This window comes from Ammospiza nelsoni, chromosome 2 (assembly GCF_027579445.1).
Source record: "Ammospiza nelsoni isolate bAmmNel1 chromosome 2, bAmmNel1.pri, whole genome shotgun sequence".
In the NCBI taxonomy this organism is placed as follows: Eukaryota; Metazoa; Chordata; class Aves; order Passeriformes; family Passerellidae; genus Ammospiza; species Ammospiza nelsoni.
This window is the reverse complement of record NC_080634.1, coordinates 11,237,762-11,248,814: the sequence shown is the minus strand read 5'-3', so window position 1 is coordinate 11,248,814 and position 11,053 is coordinate 11,237,762.

The following is an 11,053-nucleotide window of genomic DNA, read 5'->3' as shown; positions in this document are numbered from 1 at the left end:
CCCACAGGAGAAGGGCGGTCCCGATCCCACAGCCCCGGCCCGCGCCGCCACCTTGTGGCGGAGTAGCTGCCGGCCGTGAGGAGGAGCCGCGTTTGGGAAGTCCCACCCGGAGGAAATCCAGGCCAGCCGCGTCCCACCGATTTTGGGCGAGCCCTGAACCGGGTGCGGTGGTACCCTCCCGCTCCCGGTCGGGCCAGCACAATTTGGGGTTCGCTGCTGATTCCGCCGAAGGCGTGGTTGGTGATTTCCGAGGATTACACACCTGCCTCACCCGCTGCAGTGTTTTCCAGGGGATTACCGACACGCCTGGGAGGCAGCTGTGTTTGTAGTTAATGCCGTTAAGTCAATCCACCTCCAGATGTGAAGGAAATATTTGCCTACTACGGGTTTAAGGCTTTCATAAGTCAGGCCAGGCTCGCTAATTTATAGCCAGCCTTGCAGGCTGTAAGGGTGAGCACGATCACTTATCAGCTTGTCTGGGGTGACAGTGCCCTGAACACGAGAGCCCCGGTTCACCCCTGCCCCTGTGCCCTGTCACGGCTGCCATGGCAAAGCCCTGCCATGCCGCTGCTTCATCCCAGCTCAGCGCCTGCGCACAAGCCCTGTGCAAGTACCTGGGCAAGTGTGAAAAACGCCAATCACTTGTTTTTAGAACTTTAAAAGTTTAATAGTAATAAAATTATTATAAAAATAGTAATACAATTAAAGTAATAATAATTTGGACAGTTTGAATTAGGACAATATGAGACAATAGAAACACAGAGCTATGGATGGTCCAGGTACTTTTTTCTGTGCAGCACGAGCCCAGAAAAGGACACACATTAACAGAGGATTAATCCTTAAAAACAATAGCCTGCTGCATATTCTACACTTTATACATGATGCATAAATTCCATTCAAATACAGGATTCTGTCTAGTCAGTGTCAGCTTCTTCCTCTTAATCCTAAGGGCGTTGTCCTGCCTGAGCGAGGTGGGAAGAAGTTAATTTCTTCTGATAATGGAACAATAAATTCTTTTTCTCTGAAAGATTGAGGTATCCTGTGGCTGCTATCTCAGTGCAAGTCCGTTCTTTAAAAAAAGTAGCCTACATAGCATAGTTTCTTATTTTAACATTTTGTTATAACTTAAAACTATATTTAACACACTACTTAAGGGAATTAATACAAATTAATACAGCATTACTTTCTAACACAACACGCATAATATTCATTTTAATATTTGCGAAAAGCCAATCATAAAATATGCATTTTTCACTGAAGGAGGGCTGAGGAAAAGGCAACAAAGACAGAGCTGAACCCTTATGGCTGGAGCCATGTACTACCCCCGTGCCCAGGTGTGGACCACACGTGTTGGGAGGAGCTGTGCTGTGTCCAGGATGGCCAGGCAGGCTCTGTGTGTCCTGCTGTGCCCAGGCAGTGACCCCAGGACCTGCCCTGGCTCTGTCACCTGCCCTGCTGGGCAGCCCTGGCCTTTGATCCCCTGGGTCTCACCCCAGCTCTTCCTTCACAAAACCACGGTTCCCATTGGAGGTAACATCAGGGACTGAAAGCAACTGAACTTTTGCTTGGTTTGGGAAATCCTGAGTAATCCTGGTTTTGTTGTTTTGATTTTTTTGTTTTTAAGGCAAACAAAACAAACCTTTGTTTTCATTTATCTGTATGCAGCTTCAGCAATCTACTATATACTTACTGATACATACAGTTTTTCTTTCTTTCTTTCCTTCTTGGACCTTTCCATATTCAGTCATTCTCAGAGCTCTTCTCTGAGGCCATCTCAAATTTTTCAGTATTTTTCAGAGGTGCTAATTTGGAATCGGACGCAGCATTCAACAGTGATCTCACCACTGATGCTGAGAAAACAAAACAAGCCACCAAATAAAGCTCTCCCATCACCTCCTGAGTAATATCTCTTTCTTAATACAGTGGAGTGGGGCTGCCTTGTCTTAGGACAATTATACTGTCTGTCAATATAGCACTTTCTAGTCAGAAGAAAATATTGCCTTCATAATGCTAGGCCTGTTTAATTCCAGAAGAGGGCCCTTAGTGCTAAAACCTTACTTACAGTCTTAGCATACAAAGTCTGTGTCCTTTTTTTAAACACAGACCTGCAAATACTCCCCTCCACCTAATTTCAGGTTTTAATTCCTGACTCACAGTATTACAGGTATCTTGCAGGTATGCCCAGTCTTCTTGAATAGCTTCTTAATTCTGTTCTCCCCTGAGGTGTTAGCAACTACCAGAGACTACCTTCAGTCTGACAGTGCTAATTTTTTTTCATTTTCACAAGTTAAACCACAGTGTAAATCTGAGATGAACACCTTGCAGAAGATAATTTCTGACATTTCTTTTACCAACCAAGCCAGTGATGTTCTCAAGAAGTTGCACATTGTTTTGATGACTAGGTTAAATTTTCATAGCTAATCTAAGATTACAGTGAGCTTGTGGAGTGTATGAATCTTGTAATTTTTTTTCTCCTTTTTTAGTGTGCACTGCCTGGACCTGTGTGATTAAACTTGGCAGCCAGTGTAACTCTTGCTGGGACTAGCACAGGTCAGCCCTTCACTTTCAGACACAGGGTTAGTCTTGAAAAGGATCTGGCTCAGTATAAACAATAGAGAAGAAAAGCAATACTATGTAATACCTAGACTGCCTTCAGAGGTCAAGCTAGAAATATTTCTACTTTGTTCTGAAAAAAAAAAAAACCCACTCATACTAGTGGGCAGTATTTGGGTATTCACATGATGCACTGGAAAGTGACCCTGTGGGTTTGTAGGTCTCAGACCACTGATAAGGAAGCATTGACCTTAGGAAAAAAGGCTCAATTTTTGGAAGGCCAAAGTCATAAATTACAAGAGTGAGTTTTCTTCTCTGACAGGAAAATCAGCCCCTTCTTCCTTTCAGTTTAGTGGCAAAAAATTTTGCAGGAAGCCCCTTCAGGCAGGATCACAGAATCATTTATGTTGGAAAAGACTTCCAAGATTATTTAGTCCAGCCTTTGATGGATCTCCAGCCTGAAAACTAGATCATGGCACTGAGTGCTACACCCAGTCATTTCTTGAACACCTCCAGGGATGGTGACTCCACTTTTGGGCAGTCTGTTCCAATGTTTGACAACTTTTTCCACATAGAAATTTTTACTGGGAAGAATTCTTTCTGAGAAGAATTTACTTTATATTTCTACAAGAGCCAGAACCCCAAATGTACAGGAGAATTCAAGTGTTTCCTTGCTTGTTAACAGGAATGATCAAACCTTAGTACTGCTAAAAAAACCCCAACAACCCAAAACCAACCAAACAAAAACAGACAGGAAGACAGACAAAGGGGGAAGGTAGTAATAATAATAGTAATGAAAAATCTGTCCTGGCTGGCATGCATCTTCAGGAATTGGAATGTTTTATTTCTCCTCCGGGTAAGAAAGTATACTATGCTATTTTATCTTTGCCATTCTGTTAAGGTCTTTGATAGATGTCATACTTTAAGAAAAATCATCAACAGTGTCAATTATTTATGAATGCTAGAGAAAACTTCATCAAAGAAGACACAGAAGGCAGGCAGTAAGATGAAGAGCATGGAACTCTAATAATTACAGATGGGTTAGTTCTTAGAGATCTTTTTAAAATGACAAATATTTTTCTTGTCAAGTTTAAAAGCATGTCATTTCACAAAGGAGAGGCTAAACCAGCTGACACCAAATTCCTGATATTAAACATAATCTAAAGCAACTTCATTAAAATCTTAATTTAGCAGCACTTGGATTCAGCTTCTTGGTTGCAGTAAAACCCCACACTGATAGAGCTGAGCCACTAGTAGAGCTGACTTATTTTATGGTGTCTTAAAACTGATTTAATCAATCCTTTCAGTCATTTGAGAATAAGACAGCTAATGAGGGTACCATAAAGGGAATCTCCTCCTCATTCCTGTCTTTTAGGTAATGCTTTTTGCTTTACAGAATGGGGGTACCAGCTGTGCTGCAGGTGGCAGATTCAGGGAAATCTTTTATCTCCCTGACCCCTTCCTCCTTCCACACCTCAAGGCCAATAGAGATTTCATCTCTCAGTACTATTAATTTAAGTATTTGCCTGGTTGATCTCTTGCCAGCAGATTGAGCTGGCTTGAAACAACTCTTTTCTTATAAAGAGCTTTTTTCTTCTTCTTCTTTTTCAGTTGGGTCATTTCTCAGAACTGATTTAGGGCCTGCATATCTCAGCCTGCTCAAAGTGGAACAAGCAAATGAAACCCAAACCCAAAGGCAGGGATCTCTGGCTGAGGCAGCAGCTAAAGGTGAAAACAAGCAGCTCTGGGGAGGTGAGGGGGTGTTTGTGTGTGGGTGGTGGCAGTAAAATATTGATTCAGCTCAGCTGTAACCAGAATAGTTCCTCTGACCGTACACACAGTGCTTATCTCCTACTTCATCATATTGCCTGTACGTGGCTTCTTTAATTGAAGTAATATATCTTTTGGGCTGCTTTCCTTGTGTTGATACACAGTGGAAGACTTAAGTGAAGGAGAAGAGAGAGTCAGCTCCTACATTTGTATTCACCTTCCTGATCCAGGGCTGGAAAAATATGGAGGCACGTCTCAGGCAAACATCAAAACAGCTATTATACAAATCTGGGAGAGCATCAAAGTGAAAGCTCTCGTGTGCCCTGATTGATTTCCATTGCAAATACAAAGCTTACTCATTTATTTTCCAGTTTGTGCTCATGATTATTTTAATTTAACATGTTTTTCCGGAGGCAGCCGTCATGTTGATGCCATGGTGCTGTGTCACACAGGCTGTGGCCTAAGACACCCCAGCTGGGGACCTCAGTACCAAGGAAATTTATTCATGCCTCATACAAAATGCATTGTGCAGAAAAGCTTGAGGTGGTATTTTGCAAAACAGCAAAATCTGCTACTCTGGAATGCTACAGATATTATAAGAATCCCATATGGGCTTATCTAGTCTACTTTTTTTTCCTAAAGATGACCAGAATATGCCTTAGTGGCAGATAGAAGTCTCAAGATGCACTTACTGGCATCAAGAGCAGATTGTCTGCAGATCCACATGTATTCAGAGGAGCTGCTGGGTTAGTGAGACCACCACTGTCAGCCAAAGCTGTCAGCTAACTGAAATTTTGTTATAATATCAGTTACAGGTCTGCTGCAGAGCAGCAATTCCACGGAGTTTTGAAGAGGAGGTGTCAGCTGTAATTGTGAAGAGCCATGCAAATCACTCAGGAAGGGAAAAAAACCCCAAAAAACAACCAAACAACAAAACCTGAAATCCCTTAGCTTTATAACCAGTTAATTTAAGTTCAGTTGTGGCTGTTGCAAGCACCTCACAGGTTCTGGGAAATTAGGATTGGAAGGGACTTTAAAAAAAAGTCATAATTGGGAAATTTTCTTAATGGTTATCCAGAACTTACCTTGCTGTAAGTTCAGTAAACTTTTGTCCTGTTTGTCAGGGAACAGTGACAGTGGGGCTGCTCCCAAGGGAGGATGAGCCAGGGGCCAAGGGTAACTCCAGGACAGGCGGTGCCCTCAGCAGCTGGGGTGAGCAGAGCCAGGGGCTTGTGACAGCATCTGCCAGGAGCCCAGACACAGGAGAGGGCAGGAACCAGGGGCAGGGCCATCCAGGGACAGCAGGAATGAGACAGGATTGGAGACAAGGTGATGACATGACCCTAGGATCCACCTGGGAAGCCCTGTTGGAGAACAAGGACAGAGAAGGTCTGAGGGACAGGGAGGGTGGTTCCAGGGAAGTGGTCACAACAATTAAAACCTGTTAGTGCTGACAGTGTCCTGACAGAATTCACAGTGGGTGTGGTGATCTTCTGTATGCTCTTCTGTGAAAGATGAATCTGCTGGTTTTATCCATCCCTCTGAAGGTGCACTCCTATACTCATTGAAAGGAAAAAAGGTTGTGGAAATGCGCATTAAAAAGGTGTATAAAATTATCCTCTTGGTTCTTGTGTTTGATGGTGTTGCGTCTCAATACAAGCCTGTGGAAGGATTTTGTTTCTATGTGGTGGTTGTTGTTCTGGATAGGATTTTTGTCTCTTGGCAGGAATGAGAAATAAACTTTTTTTTTTCCCTTGAACCACTTGACTCAAAATTCAGATACATGAACAAGTTTGAAAAGCAGTCCATGAAAATTATTAATAGTTTGAAGAGCTGTTTATTTTATAAAACATTTAGGTTTTTTTCCCAGAAGACATTGCCAAACAATTTGAATCCTTAATATGGGAAAACCAGGAAGAGTTCAACAACATGCACTGCAGTTGGCCACAGTTTCAGTTAAGAAGGTTAAACCCCCAAACCTCTGTCGTCTCCTTCCATTTATGCATCCAACTATTGTAGCACGAGGGTCATCAGTACTGTCTCTGAGCAGGTCATCCTCCATTCCATGACCTGGAATGATTTTGTATTTTGGTTTACGTAATAATATAATTTATAAAATTTTGTTTATGTAATGGTTTTATGTTTGCTCAACACTATCAAATGCTTATGTGAAAACCATACCCTGAACTCTGATAATTGCCTCCCATCATCTTCCCAAGCTACAAGTAGTTCAGCTTTTCTTTGAGGCATTATCTATGGAAGATTTCAGAGAAGATAAAAGGGCCCTCTAATGGCTGAAAATGTGGCTAGAGTTATGTTGAACTGAATAGCAAAATAAATAATATATAGCTTTTATATTTTTAAATATATTTCAATTAAATAAAAGGCCCCAGAATTTCCAGTTTCCAGTATCTTGAAATTTCTGTTCCTCATTCCAAATGTACACAAAGCTGTACCTATGCCCACTGAGGGATATTTCACACACATTCTGTGAGTAAAGCAAACACTGAGTTATTTAAGAACAGAGTGTTTGTAGCTGTGTACAGAGAAAATGCACGTACTTGGGAAACAGAACCATTGACAGCGCTAACACTTCACATCCTTGACTATTTCCCACATTTTCTGCTGTATGTTTTATTAAACCAGGAACTTTTGAACCTTTGTCCCTGTAGGGAATTTAATTTAATCAAGGCTCATTCACAGGAGCGAAAGATACTATATCTTGTCTCAAAGTGCAGTCTAATTCTGCCTTGATGCTGCTGCATAATGGATGCATACTTTACACTCACATTCCAGAGTGTATTTTTCAGCTAATATACTGTTCCAGCACTGCAGAAAAATCATCTGAAAATTGAAATATGTGTCAGTCAAATGGTAGAGATTAATAAAAATTGCTGCCTGCATGAAAAACTGAAACTAGGTTTCTAGCAAGAAGATATTTTATTAGCAGAAATAAGAAGTTCTTTTCTGAATTCATTCTCACATGATAAATTAACTTCTCTTACAGTAGAGACATTAAATCATTTGAAGTTACCTTACCACAGTTCTCAACATCTGTGCCCTTGCTGAGCTTCCTTCAGTGCCCAGCAGCAGGAGCACTCAGCTAGCTGGGAATGGAAATGACTTGTTTATATAAAAATAATGAGCCACCTCTGAACTGATTAAATTCCCCCCTGTACACTGCCTGCATTAAGGATTGTCTGAGATTACCTCTTTTGTAAATCCCTCACCTCCTCTACTTTGTATCTCATGAGCTTTAAGACTCATAACATTTTGCAGTGACACTTTTCCAGCCCAGATTCCTTACCTATGCATTTCTTTTTTTATTAGAAAGGATTTATATTTTGCCCAGAGCGCTCATACTGTAGAAGTTTTCTGCATCCGTGTAACTAAGGGGAAAAAGAAGAGGACAGAAAATAAGTTAATTAAATTCATTTTGCCTGCTACAGAAGTTTGGTTTTCATCAGCTGGTGGGGACAGGGAGGAGGAAGCATGGGGATGGATGGAGGGATGGATGGATGGATGGATGGATGGATGGATGGATGGATGGATGGATGGATGGAACAGGACACATTTCCTTCTTTGTTGCCAGAGACTAAACTTTGGAGTCCCTTCCTTTACCAGCAAGTGATCTTAAAACATTGTGATTCTGGTTTCTTTATAATACATTTGAGGAATTGGATGATAGATGATGTGTCTTCAGAAAAACATTCATAAGGCACTCATTTTCTTTACATATTTCAAGCAGTTGATGTACATTTTGAGCTAATAATCTGTCAGAATTGCCTGATACATGATTTTTTTTCTCATTTCATGTACTTTATCTTGGTCAAACTGCATTATTTGTTAATAATACTACTGTACTATGTCAGGACCCTGTTGTATATGAAGACCAGAATGCAATTCAATGAAAAAAAAGAACCAAAAGTAAAAAAGCATTTCTTTTCCCTTAGTATTAAAAAAAGGATAAATGTTTATGAACTGTCAGACTAGCAAGAGGAAGGAGTGAGCTTGAAGCAGGTCAGCATGATTGCCAGGGATCTGATGATTCAGCCCAAACAGATTTGACTGTCTACAATGCACAAAGCTCATTGTTCTACCTGTTAAAAACCAGAGGAAATTTTCCTGTAACCATAACCTTTATAGGTCTTCTCAGCAGGGAATTCAAATCAAAAGTGTAAGAGCTAGCATGGGAGAATCTTCCATATTGCTCCCAATTCTACCTATAATAGTTGAGAATAATCCAGCTCTGCTTTAGAAGTACATGAAATACAAATGGGGTACCCCAGAAAGCAAGTCCTCCCAGCAGAAAGTATAGAAACACATGTTCAAACCATTCAATATTTTCTGCACTTCACTTGAGTAACTGACCTAGAACTGTCTTAACCAAGAAAGACCAACACATGACTGACCAAAAATTACTTGTGTATAGGCTGCTAGTATTAAGGAAAAAAAGTTTAGTGTGGTCAAAGGGGCAATTCAAATAAAAAGGTGATACATATTACTTAAGGGTTCTTCACTGCTAATAAACTAACCTGTACCACTGTACAATTTTTGCAAATGGAGTGATGTAAAGCGCTATGTAGTTTCAAGAAACGCATTAGTACATGTGAAGTTTTGTGTATTTTTTCCTCATGTATTTTTTCTGAGTTTATGGGTTTATTGGGATAAAAAAAGATTTTTTTCACTCTTGCATACTAGATCAGATTCCTAAAGAATCTGCAAGAGTTAAAGTGAAGAAGGTCATGGCAACAGCCTTCCTGTTTTTGATGAAAAAGTGGACTGCAATAGCAATGATGAGGCACAAGGTGTCCCCATTTGTTAGTTGTCCTGGTTTAAAGCATAGATGTCTGCAAAGGAAGGTGGGAACCTTCCTGGATGGAAAGATGACCCCCTCCCTCCAATGGTTATAACTTTGAAATGACAGGGCTTCCAGGCAAAGATATGGAAAAGGAATAACACTTCTTTACTAGACTATAGATATATATATATGTATGTATGTTACATATATATATATATATATATATATATATATATATATATATATATATATATATATATATAACAAGACAAACAACAACAACAAAAAAGGCCTTTATTGCAATGTCACACTTCCATACAGAGAAGGCGTTTCAATTTTATTATTACCAAAGTTTACATGTTTATGACCCTGTCAAGTCCCTAAAAAACATCTTTCTTTAAGAGCTGAATTACTGGATTAAGTTTGATTGCTGAAAAAACACAAGAACTAATTCAGCAGCAGCATTTTGATGGCAAACTGAGGTCCATAAAGTATATAAACCAAAAAGATTTCATAAAGGATATAAAGCAAAGATTCCATATTTGAAACTAGTAAGTCTCAGAAGTGGAAAAATACTCCATTAGCAGCTGGTCTCACACATGCTACATGGCCAAAAAGAAAATTAAATACTGTATAAAAATTGTTGAAAAACTCTTCAGTCTAACTCCAATAACTTGCAAAAAGGAACTGTGGCTCAGAGCTGAGCAATACTTCATGCTGTGCATTTATTCATTAGGAAATGAAGCTTTTACATTTCTAACCAGGCTAATTTTGATAGCTACGCTGGTACTGGTAAAATATGAATGTCTTAACTAACTGTATCTTACAGAGATTGTTTTTTATTGAGTTTGAAACTGAAGCAATACATATGAGCCACCATTCTGAAAATATCTATGCAAAGACTTAAAATATCTATTTGTAATTAGTTTCTTTGATACCAGTAGTGCCTTTGCACACTGCTTGTAGAATCAAGGCCTTAACTCACATTCGTGACTTCAGGTACTCTTAAATGGATTAGAAGTCAGTTGAATTAACAGATGAAAATATCTAATAGGGTTTTCCCCACACTTGTGCTTTCTCTTTATTTAAAAAGGTTAAAAAAGCATATTAAGTGATAGTAGTAACCACATTAGTTCTGAAAATATTGCAGCACTGCATATAGCACAGATGCAAATTGCCACCTTCTGTTCATAGAACTCACTGAAATTCGCCCACTGAAATTCACAATTATCAGAAGCAGCTTTTTACCTGCCTTAAAGTTCCTTGTCAGGAACCCTACACCTCCAACAGAAACACCAGCAGGACAGTACTGCAGTGCATCCATAACACCTGCTTTGCAAGGTGTGTTAGCCAAATGACAGGAACCCAGTTGTGGCACAATTAACTGCTTTATGGGAAACTTTTCCCAGGCAACAGGAGTTTCCTTGCCTCTAAGGGGAGTTGCTTGCAGCCCAGTGGTGGAAGTTTTCTCTCCCCTGATGGGCTGCAATGCAGTCACCCCAGAGACAAAGCTTCCCTCCATTTTCTAAATGGGCTGTCCTCTTAGAAATCCTAATGTCAGTGGTTCTTGTAATAGCGGGGTTCCCCGTGGCAGGAAGGAATGATGAATCTGACCCCATATTCTTAGAAGGCTAATTTATTATTTTTTGATACTAGAATATTTTAAAGAATTAATATTAAACTATATTAAACTATACTAAAGAATACAGAAAGGATACTTACAAAAAGCTAAAAAGATAATAATGAAAACTCATGACTCCTTCCAGAGTCCCAATGCAGCTTGGCACTGATTGGCCAATGAGTCAAAACACACCAGAAACCAATGAAACAATCACCTGTTGGATAAACAGTCTCCAAATACATTCCAAAGCAGCAAAACACAGCATAAGCAAATGAGATAATATTGTTTTCCTTTTCCTCTTAGGTTTC